The sequence below is a fragment of the Bufo bufo genome, chromosome 3 (genome assembly GCF_905171765.1).
Source record: "Bufo bufo chromosome 3, aBufBuf1.1, whole genome shotgun sequence".
NCBI classification, from domain to species: Eukaryota; Metazoa; Chordata; class Amphibia; order Anura; family Bufonidae; genus Bufo; species Bufo bufo.
The window spans coordinates 144034839-144051344 of record NC_053391.1 but is presented as its reverse complement, the minus strand read 5'-3'; the positions used below and the strand labels follow the sequence as shown (position 1 = coordinate 144051344).

General features: G+C 41.8%; 1 protein-coding gene across 4 annotated transcripts in view; it reads right to left on the bottom strand.

The window, feature by feature from the left end:
- BCLAF3 (BCLAF1 and THRAP3 family member 3) overlaps positions 1-16506 on the bottom strand; it is a 101234-nt gene that overhangs the window by 70231 nt on the left and 14497 nt on the right. The window contains exon 2 of one of the 4 annotated variants that reach the window (XM_040423671.1): positions 6328-6401. The exons of the other annotated variants lie outside the window; for them this stretch is intronic. The gene's annotated coding sequence lies outside the window, so the exon portion shown is untranslated. The remainder of the gene's footprint in view (positions 1-6327; positions 6402-16506) is intronic. 4 annotated transcript variants of the gene reach the window in all.

Sequence of the window (16506 nt, the reverse complement as noted above, 5' to 3'; positions counted from 1 at the left end):
ATTTCTCTTCCGAGAGAGATTGTAAATCATTTTTCCATTTTTTCCTAGCTATTATTATAATCCCTTTTTTCTTACCCTCCATCAAAATCTTGTATCTTTTTTCAGTTATCCCTCCTCTTTCACCCTCATTGGTAAATTTGTACAATCTATCTGATTTTTCCCTTCTATATCTATCATCCTGCCCCACTGTCCGCAACGCATTCCTAAACTGAAAATATTTATACATGTCCTTTTGGGGAATCCCAAACTCTCTAACCAGTGTATTAAAGTCTTTCAATTTGTCCTGTTCAAATATCTGGCCTAGGTATTTCATCCCTTTTTTTTCCCAGTCTATATACATCTTAATCGTTTGAAGTTCCTTAAGATTGGAATTTTTCCAAATAGGTGTATATTGCAAAAACCCTTTAATCTGTAATATTTTTTTAATTTCCACCCATATATAATCCAGTAAATTTAATATTCTATTTCCTGTATTATTTTTACCCAGTGTACCAGATTCCAACACCTCTAAGTGATTCCATTCCTCTTTCCAACCCAATCTATTTACTACCTGCCTACCCACTAAGCCATTTAAGCTGCCTTTTATATGACCGTATTGTATTATTAAATAATAAAAAAAACAGCTCGGAACAGCTAGCCCACCCTCTCTCATTGGGAACTGAAGTATCTCTTTCTTTATCCTAGGAACAGCACCTTTCCAGAGAAAATCCCCCATTAGGCTGTCGAATAACTTAAAAATATTCTGCGGTAATCTCAATGGGGCATTTTGAAGGACATAGAGTATTTTGGGGAGGAAGACCATTTTCACCAAATTTACCCGGCCCTGTATTGACATAGGTAATCTTCTCCAAATATGTATTTAGGCTCTGAGCTCTTTCAGCAGGGGGAGTACATTTAATTTTTCATATTCTTCCATATTTGCAGAAATTTGTATACCTAGATATTTAAAACTCTCGTGTTTTTAAAGCACCTGAACCCTTAAATCTCCCTGTGTTTGTATGTCTCCTAATAACATATGTGATTTTCCCCCAATATTTAGTCCCGAAAAAAACCAAACTTATCTATTATATCTATAACTCTATTAAACTGATCCCCAGTATTGTGCATAAATAATAGGATATCGTCCGCGTACATTAACAGTTTTTCTTCTCCTCCCGCATATTGAAAACCTTTAATCTCCCTATCATTTCTTATTATACTTGCCAGAGGCTCAATCGCAATAGCAAATAGTAATGGTGAGAGAGGGCATCAATGCCTAGTGCCCCGATATAGGGCATGTGGCAGGGACAAGCTCCCATCCACCATCACTCTAGCCCTTGGATTATAATATATTAGCTGGATCCATCTTATGAATCCCTCTCCTATACCTACTCTTTTTAATACTGCCCACAAGTACTCCCATTCAATACAATCGAATGCCTTTTGAGCGTCTAGTGAAAGTATAGCTTTCTCACCCACTTCTAATCTCTTAGCTTCGATATTTAGGAACAGCCTTCTTATGTTTGAATATATCGTTCTACCGGGAATAAAACCTGTCTGGTCTACGTTTATTACAACTTTAATCACCTTCAAAAGCCTGTCGGCCAGGACCTTTGCCAGAATTTTAACGTCCGTATTTAAAAGAGATATTGGCCTATATGATCCAGGGTCTAATTGTTCTTTATCCTTTTTTGGAATTAGTGTGATAATTGCCTCTTTCATGGAATCCGGTAGCTCACCTATTTTTTGGGCCTCATTCAATGTTGTTTTAAGTTCTGGTACTAACACCTGAGAAAAGGTTTTATATATTTCAAAGGGGAGGCCATCACATCCTGGTGCTTTTTCCGATTTTACCTTCCCCAAAACCTCATATATTTCGATATTTCTTTATCTAAATATTCTTTACAACTGAAATGTTAATTACAATTAAAAAGTAACACCTATTACCTTTATACTCCTCTCGTGACTGAACAGGACTACCCCCATATTAGCCACTGCTCCCCATAAGATCCTGGGAACTGAAAACATTAGGTGGGCGTCTGTCAAGCCGTGTGTGTTTCTATGATCAAGTTGTGGCATAAAGCATAACGGTTGGGATCAAATACCGGTAATAACTACAGTACATGCAGCAGGTCTGGGCGACAGCCGCAGTGGAAGCATGTCTGGCATATTACTGGCATACGATAGAGGCTAAATATATGCTTCTTAACAGTTAACATTAAGTCCCATAATAAAAATCAAACTCAAGACAGCTATATAAAAACACAAAATAAACCAATGATAGTACCTTTGCTATAACACACCAAATCAACTTAATCCTGGGGCTGGAACTGCATTACATCGAGATGCAATAGCAACTGTCAGTAACGGCGGACATCACTTGATGGTTGTCATGTGACAAGCCACATCTCCAAGTGAACGGGCCGTGCTGTGTAGACAGGTGACCAGGAGCTCACTGTACAGGAAAAAACTGGATCTGTGGGGGTCAAGCATACGTAACACATACCATAAGCAGGTATATATACATACATGCTGCCTTCCTTCTTGAATCTGTGGCTCATTTACCTGGGGAGTGTGGACCTGACCAGTGCGGAAGCGTGCACCGATCAGATGCATATTTTTCCTGGGAGTGCAGTCCGGCCTTCTATTGCAGCTAACCATATACTGTCCTTCCAACTGACAGAAATCAGTGTAGGTTCACCTCCACTTAACTTTTATGGCAGAAAACAGCCTGCCGAAGTTCACCGGATCTGGCCCAGCTGGATACTGCCATTCACCACCGGACTCCATTGACAATCATAAAATCTAGTGGGGTTCTTGACGCTTTCTGGCAAGAGTGCTGTGTTTTGGCCAGCCAAAAACTGTTACATGCAACATTTTTTATCTGTTCGAAAGCAGCATTTTGCTGGAAGAGGACTGGTTCTCATTATACTCAATGGGGTCCGTCGGACTCGGCCTGATCTGGTGAACTCCAGAAGACTTATCTGCCGGAACAGACTAGCGTTCCAGTTAAACTGAGGTGTGAAGCTACAGTTAGCATAAAATGCCCTTGATGGAGACAAAGCCACCCAGTTAAGCCAGTACCCAGTACTCTCTGCTCTGCACTGATGAGGGGCACCCCAAACAGCAGATGAGATGCTGGCTTATTTATTATCCAGGTTATGTCTCAAGGCCTGTTTAAAAGGTTGAACATTGACTGATAGGATAGCCGTCTTACATCAGAGGCAGAGCTTGCTAAGAGCTCTTTTGCATCCCTTCTTCCCAATGGTTCTGGTAATTATGTCATAGTTCTGTCCACTTGCAGTATCAAGTCATGGGTTATTATTCTGCATGTAAACACCCAGTTCACATTAAATAAATTAAATAAATTTAGTATAGTAAAAGATGCAAAAATGGGAATGAAAGGTTCCTATAAATTTTTAATGAGCCCATAAATTTAGACGTCACTTGAAGTGCTGCACAATTATCTGTCACTGAAGGGAGAGGTCACTTCAAAAAAAGTTAGTGAAATTGGGCAATTAAAGTTTTAGAAAGATTTAGAAACATAAAAAAGGATTATGGTAATAGGGACAGTCACATTACATGCAGCTGCCAACAGAACTGGCTTTAAACATCAGTTTGCATTAGCACTTCAAGGGCACTTTAGAAATACATGTCCGGGAATTTTACCACAATCAACAAAAAAAAAAAAAAAAAAAGGTGAAAAAGAAAAGACGCTGAATACACACAAGCTCACTGTCTTTCTGCAGAGGTCAAATGTATCATCAGACAAGTTCTGGCATCGTACACGGTGGGGGACGTGTCCTGTCAAAGTCTAGTCAGCAGAGTATAATGAAAGAACAATTCTACTCAACTGGCACGGCTTGCTTGTATTTTACCACTTATACTCTAAATATGCAAGAAAGAATGGAGAAGAAACCTGTGCGTACAGACTGGAGGCATGTCAGCCCTGTGTACACAGTCAATCTGCAAACCCTGCCAGCGCTTTTCTAAGCCATTTAGAGTTATTCATGGTAGAAGCTTCATTTCTCAGCACCACACGTCCATGTCGGTGACGTCATCTGTGACGAGATGTCAGTGGTGCATCCGCGAAGAATCCGTGTTTGGTCCGTGTGTCATCTGTATTCCCCAGACACTGCTAGGCCAAAAAGTAAAATTCCAGAGCATCTCCTACCAATGGTCCATGAAAATCTCTGATCAAACATGGATGCATGCTTCTGTGGTGTCACCATAGACCCATGGTCCAAGGAAAACCACTGATGTGTGAATACACAAACTGAAGTCAAAAGAGTATGTGTGCGGTCTGTGGGGAACACAGACAGCGCACGTCCATGACTCACTGACATGAAAGAGCCTAAATCCGTATACGTCTTTTCACTATGTAATGGGTAAAGAGTTACAGACACTGCATCGTACACCAATGAAAAAAGATGGGGAATATGCTATAAATTTGTAGCATCAAAATGACAAGCGGGATAAAAAAGGGTTATTGCTTCAAATTTAAGATAATCCATTCTATAGGAAACAAAATGTTTGAAGACTGATTAAAATTAAGTTTTGGCTGATGCCAGGATATCCACAGGATACAGAATAACTTAACTTGGTGGGGGTCTAAATACTGGCACCACCACCGATCACAAAAACGAAGCAGTGTACCCCAAAACGAAGGGATCGGCTGATCGAGCATCTGGCATGATGCTTCATTCATTCTCCGTGGGATAGTTGGAGATAGAGACATACAGCAATAACTTCTTATAACCGGAAAACCACTTTAATAGGAAAAAAAAAAATGAAGGGAACATCATTCTGAAGATCGTGGGGTCCCAGAAATTGATGCCTCACTGATCAAAAAAAGAGATATGTTACTCGCCCATCCCACTCCTCCGGCATGCTCGGTCCTTTCTCCTGAATATCAGCACTCTAATGACGTCATGCTGCCATTTCTGGAGGCAGGATGCTGCCTGAAAATTCAGGATGTCAAGTGTCCTGCTGCCAGTCTGTGCCCCTGACCCTGCCACTACATCAGCCTTGCTACATCCATCTCTGCTACATTAAAAGGTATTATCCGAGATTTTTATACTGATGACCTATCCCCTGGATAGGTCATCAGTATCTGATCGGTGGGGGTCCGACACCTGGGACCCCTGCCAATCAGCTGTTTGAGAAGGCATCGGCGCCCTTCTTTCAGCTTTTCCTAGGCCGAGTGACATGTTCGTCCGTACGGCACCACTACTGCTCTGCTACCCTTAGTGTTCCTGAACTCTGCTTTTGGTTGCATACCCACAGCTCAGCATTAGTTCCACTTTCGCTGCATCTGTGCTTCCACTCTGCTGAATCTATACTTCTGCTTCACTGCACTAGCGCCAGATGTCTGTGCTGCTAAAGACCTGCTTATCCAGACCAGTGGCTTAGTAGATCTACCTCACCAGGTGGGACATGATCAGGTGACATATCCTAGCAATATGCACCACTTTATAAAATGTAAAAACATTAAAGTTGTCCCCGAACTAGTGGGTGAAGACTCGCTACCATGATGTTTCCCCACACACAGAGGAGGAGAGGAGATGCAGCTCCCCTATGACCATCTCTCACATACAGAGAAGCAGCAGCATGGAAGACACTATAGAGAAGTACTGAGCAGTGTAGATGTGAATCCAGTAGCTGTGAGAAAGCAAAACACTGTTAGCTGCAGCAGCATGTCTGTGTGCCTCTCTATCAATTGGCTACTTCTCCCCTCTCCGCCACCACAGACTTCTATGGGCAACATGTAATCTAATCCCCCAGTGAGCTGAAAGTCCATATCGTCTCTCAAGAGGGATTCAGAAGTGAATTCAGAGTTAGGCCTCATGCACACGACAGTATTTTTTTGCGGTCCGCAAAAAGCTGTTCCGTTGTTCCGTGATCCGTTTCCGTGTGTCTTCCTTGATTTTTGGAGGATCACCAGACATGAAAAGTGAAAACAAAATCCAAGTCAAGTTTGCCTTGCAAATGATAGGAAAAAAATGGACGCGGACAACAATTTTGTGTGTCTCCGTGTTTTTTCACGGACCCATTGACTTGAATGGGTCCGCGAACCGTTGTCCGTGAAAAAAAATAGGACAGGTCATATTTTTTTGACGGACTGGAAACACGGATCACGGACGCGGATGACAAACGGTGCATTATCTGAGTTTTCAACAGACCCATTGAAAGTCAATGGGTCCGCAGAAAATCACGGAAAACGGAACAACGGACACGGAACACAACAACGGTCGTGTGCATGAGGCCTAAGGGTACAACTTCGGGAAGAGGAGGGGAGGAAAGAAGCATTTTTCAATGACAAGATATATAACAGTTTCTTATAGTCACCTGTAAACTGCTTTATGCAAAGTTTGTTCAAACGACAGTGAAACATTTAAGGTTTAGGTTTTCTCCTTCCAAATCTAAGAATAAAAAAAAACAAAAATACAACACACGTGAAAATCACAATTACTGTTGGATGTATTAATCCAGGCAAATACTAAAATATCCCTGAAACCTGCCTACATATCTGAAGCCCCTCCATGCTCACCTGTAATCTAACATCCTCAGAAAGCTACAGCAACATTGCAACTCAGCAATTTATTGGAACGTTTTGCAATACAGCATCATGTTTATGGTATAATTAATAACCATGCTGGAGGTGTCTTCTGTCTGCAAACGTTTTATGATATAATGTGATGTGTCATAAATATTAACCACAAAGTATTTTTTCTCAGGAATGAAGCAATGGATCACTAAGTGAAAGGTATCATTACATTCAGCTGAGCTAGTCCTACAAGAAACTGACTAATACCGAACATGTAAGGCTACTTTCACATTAGCGATTTTTGCGGATCCGTCATAGATCAGCAAAAACACTTTTGTTACAATAATACAACCACATGTATCCGTCATGAACGGATCCGGTTGTATTATGTTTTCTATAGCCATGACAGATCCGTCTTTAACACCATTGAAAGTCAATAGGGGACGGATCCGTTTACTATTGTGCCAGAGAAAACGGATCCGTCTTGCTCCGCACCACATCGCGGACAGAAAAACGCTTATTCTGTCCGCGATGGGGACGCAACCAAACGGAACGGAATGCATTTTGGTGCATTCCGTTTCGTTCAGTTCTATCCCCATCGACAATGAATGGGGACAAAACTGAAGCATTTTCTTCCGCTATTGAGATCCTATGACGGATCTCAATAGTGGAATTGAAAACGCTAATGTGAAAGTAGCCTAAAAGTCATTGGGTAAAAAGTAAAAAATAAAAACAAAATAAAAAATAAATATATATATTATATTTAATATTTTTCCATTATATATATATATATATATATATATATATATATATATATATATATATATATATATATATATATATATATACACACACACATATACATACACATACAACCCCATTCTCAATTTTACATTTAAAATAAAAATTTAAAATAAATAAAAAATACACATAACAGGTATCGCTGCTTCCGAAAGCTATGAAAAAAAATTCCTGTGAGGTGAATGCTGTAATGAAAAAAATATCTAAAAACACTTGATTTGCCATTTTTTTAGTCACCATGTTCAGCCAAAAAAACAATTGAGTGATCAAAAAGTCATATGTACCCCAAAAATGGTACCGATAAAAACTACAGTTCGTCCCGCAAAAAAACAAGCCCTCATACAGCTATGTAGAGGGAAATATAAAATAAATAAAAAAGTTATGGTTGCCAGAGGATAGCGATGCAAAGAAAATTTAAATTTTTTTCAACGTTTTTTTTATTTTTATTAAGTAATAAAACAAATTAAAAACTATATAAATATGGTATTGCTGTAATTGTATTGACCAGCAGAATAAGGACATCATGTCATTTTTAGCGAAAAGTGAACATCATAATATCAAAACCAAAAAAACCTTGGCAGAACTGTGTTGTGTTTTTTTTTTTTTCAATTTTACCCCACAAAGAATTTTTTTCCTGTTTTCCAATACACAATATGGTAAATTAAATGGTGCCATAAAAAAATAAAAATAAAAATTACACCTTGTCCCGCAAGGTGAGGATAGGTCATCAATATTAAAAGCCCGGAGAACCCCTTTAAAGTTTCCGGACACTGTTAAAGGCGTTGATCAATCTACTGTAGACTGACAAATAGTCATGTATACAGGTCCTTCTAAAAAAATTAGCATATTGTGATAAAGTTCATTATTTTCTGTAATGTAATGATAAACATTAGACTTTCATATATTTTAGATTCATTACACACAACTGAAGTAGTTCAAGCCTTTTCTTGTTTTAATATTGATGATTTTGGCATACAGCTCATGAAAACCCAAAATTCCTATCTCCAAAAATTAGAGAAAAGAAAAAAGTGTTTTTAATACAAAAGAAGTCAACTTTCAAATAATTAAGTTCAGTTATGCACTTAATACTTGGTCGGGAATCCTTTTGCAGAAATGACTGCTTCAATGCGGCGTGGCATGGAGGCAATCAGCCTGTGGCACTGCTGAGGTGTTATGGAGGCCCAGGATGCTTCGATAGCGGCCTTAAGCTCACCCAGAGTGTTGGGTCTTGCGTCTCTCAACTTTCTCTTCCCAATATCCCACAGATTCTCTATGGGGTTCAGGTCAGGAGAGTTGGCAGGCCAATTGAGCACAGTAATACCATGGTCAGTAAACCATTTACCAGTGGTTTTGGCACTGTGAGCAGGTGCCAGGTCGTGCTGAAAAATGAAATCTTCATCTCCATAAAGCTTTTCAGCAGATGGAAGCATGAAGTGCTCCAAAATCTCCTGATAGCTAGCTGCATTGTCCCTGCCCTTGATAAAACACAGTGGACCAACACCAGCAGCTGACATGGCACCCCAGACCATCACTGACTGTGGGTACTTGACACTGGACTTCAGGCATTTTGGCATTTCCCTCTCCCCAGTCTTCCTCCAGACTCAGTCCACTGCTTCCGCAGGTCCCCCAAGGTCTGGAATCGGTCCTTCTCCACAATCTTCCTCAGGGTCCGGTCACCTCTTCTCGTTGTGCAGCGTTTTCTGCCACACTTTTTCCTTCCCACTGAGGTGCCTTGATACAGCACTCTGGGAACAGCCTATTCGTTCAGAAATTTCTTTCTGTGTCTTACCCTCTTGCTTGAGGGTGTCAATGATGGCCTTCTGGACAGCAGTCAGGTCGGCAGTCTTACCCATGATTGTGGTTTTGAGTAATGAACCAGGCTGGGAGTTTTTAAAAGCCTCAGGAATCTTTTGCAGGTGTTTAGAGTTAATTAGTTGATTCAGATGATTAGGTTAATAGCTTGTTTAGAGAACCTTTTCATGATATGCTAATTTTTGGAGATAGGAATTTGGGGTTTTCATGAGCTGTATGCCAAAATCATCAATATTAAAACAAGAAAAGGCTTGAACTACTTCAGTTGTGTGTAATGAATCTAAAATATATTAAAGTCTAATGTTTATCAGTACATTACAGAAAATAATGAACTTTATCACAATATGCTAATTTTTTGAGAAGGACCTGTACTTTCTGCAAGCACGGATGTCTTTGCACTTTCCTAGGGGCCTTCACTTATCACAGCTGGGGGGACAGTTTAAAGGGGTTTTCAGGGACTTGTTTACTGATTACCTATGGCTAAATCATCAACATTAGAATGGAGGGGGTCTGACTCACGTCACTCCCCATCAGCTGTATTCAGAATTTCTGGTGCCGGAACTGCACCTCTCCATTGACTGTGTAGTGGCCGGGACGGGTGAAGCTCCCATTCAGGGCTCATGCACACGGCCGTTGTGGGACCGTTCCGTGCATTGGGGACCGCAATTTGTGGTCCCCAATGCACGGGCAACATCCGTGCGCGGGCGGGACGGACTGAGACCCATTCAACTTGAATGGGTCTGTAAACCGTCCACACCGTAAAAAAAATAGAACACGTTCTATTTTTTTGCGGTGTAGAGGCACGGTCAGAAACACCATGGAAGCACCCCGTAGTGCTTCCGTGGGCTTCGGATCCGTGCTTCCGTTCAGCACCACACCTCCTGGATTGCGGACCCACTCAAGTGAATGGGTCCGCATCCGTGATGCAGGGTGTACACGGCCGATGCCCGTGTATTGCAGCCGTGTGCATGATGTCTACAACATTTTGTCTATCCCTTGTCTAGATGCTTCTCAAGCCGTCAGTCCTGTTGGGGGAGTCGCATTCATGAGGCAGTTTCACACAAGTAGCCTGGAGGCTTTATATACAAATTAAACACAGGCTCTCATTTGATTTATGAAGCGTCAGTAAGGTTACAAATAACTCACGACTGCATTTTAATTACCAGTCACCTACATATACACTGGAGGACGCGAAAACTGGTCATACACGGTGCACCCAGTCATTTAGACAAGGCTAAAATCAGAGGCCTTGTAAAGTTAGTTCAAAAGAAGAATAACCACAAATAAACGTTTTTCCTTCATTTAATCTTCAGAAAGATTGACTAGCTTTAAGGGGTATTCCACAGGATAGGGGATAACTATTTGATCAGCGAGGGTCTTACCGCTGGGACCCCCACCATTCACGAGAACAGGAGTCCTGTACCCCCTGCAGTGCCCCTGAATTAAACGGAGCGGCCAGTCGCACATACATGTGGCCGCTACATTCATCTCTATGGGAGTTGCGGAGATAGCTAAGCGCTGTACTCTGCAATCCCATAAAAATTAATGGAGCAGCCGCAAGTATGCCTGACTGGCCACTCTATTCATTTCAGGGGGGCTGCAGGGTACGGGGCCCGGTTCTCACGGTCAGTAGGCCCTCCACTGATCCAATAGTTATCCCCTATCCTGTGGAAACAACCGGAATCCCCCTTTAAACATTTACATGTCAGCAGGATCAATCCTATTAAACCAGGTATACTGCCTGGTAGGGTTCGACCTGCTGTCTTGTAAAAATCAGTTGTAGCATTCCATGTAGCATTTGTGAAGGTCTAGACTGACCAATTGTGACCACAGCTTTACTAATATTGTCACTACAAGAACATAAAATACATTTCATTAAACCCTTTAAATTATATACTGCATCTAATAGATAAAGAGGAGTGTATGTATGTGTATGTCCGCTAAAGGAATCCACACAGTCACATTTACAACCACAAAAAGGTACATCAGGTGTCCAGGAAGGTTTTAGACCAGATCTCAGGTCTGTAGCACATACTGTTCCTTAGATATTACCAAAAAATGCATTAGCCAATAGAAGCCTGGTCACATGACCCTGATCAGTCAATAGAAGCTAGTAGGCTCTTAGTCTCCACATACACACAGTTTTACACCAGGTTTCCATAACAACCCAGCCATTTTTCTTCACTACTGTAGGTCAGCTTTAAAGGAAATTTGTCACCAGGATAATCGCTATTGAAGTAAAGCCATGGCCTAATAGAACTTCGTACCTTATTTCCAGATGTGCCTTTGTTTCAGCAATAGATGTTTTTATCCTCTGAAAATCCAGTTTATTTCGTATGCAAATGAGCCAGTAAGGTGCCCTGAGGGCGTCACTCTGGCAAGAAGGAGCTGTTAAGGGAGTTAAGGGGACTGTAACCTATGGTCGGTGTTAAGGGGTGGGTAGGGTTGGACAATAAACCGGTATTAACGATATACCACGGTATTAAGAAAAACAATATGATAATATCGCCATTTCTTAATTACTGCGGTATTTTAGTGACGTCATAGGGGCAGACATGTCACAGTGCTGAATACCTCTAAAACTTCCGGCGCACATTACACCAGGCACAGTTAAGAAGGAGAGAGTCCCTCCCCACTGTGATCCGGCTGCCGCTGCGCCACCAATGAGAAGGTAATAGTGAGGAGGAGGGGAGGGGCTCAATACAAATATAGACTGCGGGTGCCGGCCGTATCACATACCACCCGGTCTCAATGACAGGAAGCGGCAATACCGCGAACCAAGGCAATTTACCCCTCAAATGCGGAACAATAAAAAAATAAAATAACTTAAGTATCGCCATGTCTGAAAAAGTCCAAACTATTAAAGTATTGAAACATATCTCCTATGTGGTGAACGCCTTAACAGAAAAAAAAAAATATGTAAAAACACACGATTCTCAATTTTTTTTTTGTCTCCTTCTCCCCTAAAAAAATAGGATAGGACTGTTCTATTATGGCCCGCACGTTACATAAATTGCGGAGTGCACACTTTTTTTTGGCATTTAGTTTTTCATTTGCGTGGTATCGAGTATTGCATAACTTTTTTATGGGACTGAAACTGAATGAATCAAAATTTTGGTTTTGTGACAACCCTAGTCACGGGGGTATAAGTCCTTTAGGTTACAAAGAATATAACAAAAATTGTAAGAATACATTTGTTAGGGAATAACAGGCCGTCATGGTGATCTCATGGAAACCAAATTACCGGTAAGTCTAATTCCGATTTTCCATATCATCACCATGACGGCCACAAGGAGATATCCAAAATTATAATATCAAGGGAGGGCTACTGAACGAAGGACTTTACGTCCAAAAGACAGATCAGCAGTATTTGAAAAATCTAAGCGGTAATGCTTTATAAAAACGGTATGTACACTGGAGGTTGCCGCCCTACAAATGTCTTCCAAGGGGCACCAGCTCGTTCGGCCTATGAAGAGGACATAGCGCTTTTAAGTTAGCTGGACAAGAAACCCCCAAACTGTATAACAATGAGAAATTGTGCACTTAATCCACCTAGCTATGGAAGATTTGGACAACCTCATTCCTTTGTTCTTTCCCGAGAACTGAACCAGAAGACTAATCAGACTTCCTGAAGTTTTTTGTGACCTACAAGTATTTTAAAACCACACGTCTAACGTGTAAGGTGTAAAAATTAACTCTCCCCCCTATTTTTGGGATTATTACAAAATGATCTCTTGATCTCTGTGGAAGTCAGAAATTACCTTGGGAAGGAACCCTGGGTCTAGTCTGAGTACTATCCTATCCTCCAAGATTCTAAGATAGGGCTCCCTAATTGAGATCGCTTGTAGTTCAACCAGCCTCCTTGCTGAGGTGATCGCAATCAGAAATGCTGTCTTGAAAGATAGAAATGTGAGAGGACAGTTTTCCAGAGGTTCAAACGGACTCACAGTTAGGCCGTGTAAAACGTTATTGAGGTTCCAGGGAGGAACTCACGATTTTAATGTGGGCCACAGTCTTGCTGCCGCTCTCATGAATCTTCTGATCCATCTATGGCTTGCCAAGTCCGCATCAAAGAAACAGCTGAGTGCCGATACTTGTACCTTAAGAGTAGATGGTCTAAGACCTAATTCTAGACCTTGTTGAAGAAAGATTTGTTAAATCTTAGGTCTAACCATGTTAGGAGAAGAATCCCCCGACCAAGAACAGAACCTCTTCCAGATTTTTAGGTATATGGCCGATGTCACCTTTTTCCTACTGGCCCTGAGAGTAACTATGACCTTATCTGAAAGCCCTTGACGCCAGTATTTCAACCTCAGGATCCAGGCTGTTGGGGATGTAGGATGGGGCCCTGATGTACAGTCATGGCCAAAAGTTTTGAGAATGACACAAATATTAGTTTTCACAAAGTTTGCTGCTAAACTGCTTTTAGATCTTTGTTTCAGTTGTTTCTGTGATGTAGTGAAATATAATTACACGCACTTTATACATTTCAAAGGCTTTTAATCGACAATTACATGACATTTATGCAAAGAGTCAGTATTTTCAGTGTTGGCCCTTCTTTTTCAGGACCTCTGCGATTCGACTGGGCATGCTCTCAATCAACTTCTGGGCCAATTCCTGACTGATAGCAACCCATTCTTTCATAATCACTTCTTGGAGTTTATCAGAATTAGTGGGTTTTTGTTTGTCCACCCGCCTCTTGAGGATTGACCACAAGTTCTCAATGGGATTAAGATCTGGGGAGTTTCCAGGCCATGGACCCAAAATATCAACGTTTTGGTCCCCGAGCCACTTAGTTATCACTTTTGCCTTATGGCACGGTGCTCCACCGTGCTGGAAAATGCATTGTTCTTCACCAAACTGTTGTTGGATTGTTGGAAGAAGTTGCTGTTGGAGGGTGTTTTTGTACCATTCTTTATTCATGGCTGTGTTTTTGGGCAAAATTGTGAGTGAGCCCACTCCCTTTGATGAGAAGCAACCCCACACATGAATGGTCTCAGGATGCTTTACTGTTGGCATGACACAGGACTGATGGTAGCGCTCACCTTTTCTTCTCCGGACAAGCCTTTTTCCAGATGCCACAAACAATCGGAAAGAGGCTTCATCGGAGAATATGACTTTGCCCCAGTCCTCAGCAGTCCATTCACCATACTTTCTGCAGAAGATCAATCTGTCCCTGATGTTTTTTTTGGACAGAAGTGGCTTCTTTGCTGCCCTTCTTGACACCAGGCCATCTTCCAAAAGTCTTCGCCTCACTGTGCGTGCAGATGTGCTCACACCTGCCTGCTGCCATTCCTGAGCAAGCTCTGCACTGGTGGCACTCCGATCCCGCAGCTGAATCCTCTTTAGGAGACGATCCTGGCGCTTGCTGGACTTTCTTGGACGCCCTAAAGCCTTCTTAACAAGAATTGAACCCCTTTCCTTGAAGTTCTTGATGATCCTATAAATTGTTGATTGAGGTGCAATCTTAGTAGCCACAATATCCTTGCCTGTGAAGCCATTTTTATGCAACGCAATGATGGCTGCACGCGTTTCTTTGCAGGTCACCATGGTTAACAATGGAAGAACAATGATTTCAAGCATCACCCTCGTTTTAACAGGTCAAGTCTGCCATTTTAACCCAATCAGCCTGACATAATGATCTCCAGCCTTGTGCTCGTCAACATTCTCACCTGAGTTAACAAAACGATTACTGAAATGATCTCAGCAGGTCCTTTAATGACAGCAATGAAATGCAGTGGAAAGGTTTTTTGGGGATTAAGTTAATTTTCATGGCAAAGAAGGACTATGCAATTCATCTGATCACTCTTCATAACATTCTGGAGTATATGCAAATTGCTATTATAAAAACTTAAGCAGCAACTTTTCCAATTTTCAATATTTATGTAATTCTCAAAACTTTTGGCCACGACTGTAGAAGATCTTTCCTGAGAGGAAGAGACCATGGTTCGGAGATTGAGAGTCTTTTGAAGGAGGAGGAGAACCAACTCCTTTTTGGCCAGAAAGGGATTACAAGGATGACGGTCGGATTCTCTTGAAGGATTTTCTGAATTACTCTCGGAATAAATCGGTATCGGGGGGGAAATGCATAACACAGGTTCCAATTCCATGTCGTGGCGAATGCGTCTATCATACAGGGATTGCCCCTGGGATCCAGGGAACAGAATCTGTTCACTTTTTTGTTGTCTTTTGACGCAAACAAGTCTATGTCTGGTGTCCCCCATCTGTCTGCTATCATCCTGAAGACTTCCAGATTTAGGGACCATTCGGTTTGGTCCAATGCATGATGGCTGAGGTAGTCCGCTTCCTGATTGAGAGTCTCTTTGAGATAAGTCGCTGAGATAGACCTCACGTTCCTTTCTGCCCAGTAGAATATTTAGTTTGAAAGGCTTAGAAGCTTCTATGATTTAGTTCCTCCTTGATGTGAGAGGTTAGCCACTGTCGTTGTATTGTCTGACAGGATCCTCAGGTGGTGATCCTGAAGAATCTCTTCCGCCACCATTAAAGCTTCCCACACAGCGCTCAAATCCGTGAAGTTCGAGGATTGGCTGCTCAACAAAAGGGCCCAGGAACCCTGGTAGGAGTCCCCGATTTTTGCACCCCAGCCCGACTGGTGTCGGTCTTGATCTGGACATACAGAGATTTCCTCCAGGCCACTCCCTGTGAGAGATTGCTGTTCACCTTCCACCAGTTTAAGGAGGCGTTTACATATCCTGGAACTTGAACCTTGCGATCTAGCGACTTCTGTTGTTTGTCCCAGATGTCCAGAATCCAGGACTGCATGGGACGGGAATGCAGCTGCCTCCACATTACTGATGGGATACAGGCTGTCAATGTTCCTAGCAAGCTTATAGCTTCTCTCACAGAGCAGATCTTCTTCCTGAATAAAAGGGTGTCTATATCCGGTAGCAAATGGTCTACCGTATCTCCCACTAGTATGAAATCGTCCAGATAGGGGATCAAATTCAGCTCTGTCTCAAGAATGCAACCATCTCGACCAGTTTGGTGAATATTCTGGAAGCCGAGGAAATTCCAAACAGATGAGCCTTAAATTGAAAATGGCAAGTGTTGCCTTGCTGGTCTTTTATGGCAAATCTTAAAAATTTTGGTGGATCGGGATGTGATAGTACACATCCATGCATTCTTTTTTATTAGGGGAGTTAGGGATCCCAGGGATTCCATCCTGAATTTTCTGTAGGCAATGTACTTGTTGAGGAACCTCAGATTTATAATCATACGGAATGACCCTTCCTTCTTTTTTACCAGAAAAGAGACTGGAGTAAAATCCCCAGCCCTGTTATGAGACTGGGACCTGAATTACCACTCCTAGGACTATGAGGTATTTGATACTTTGCCAAATGCTGCTC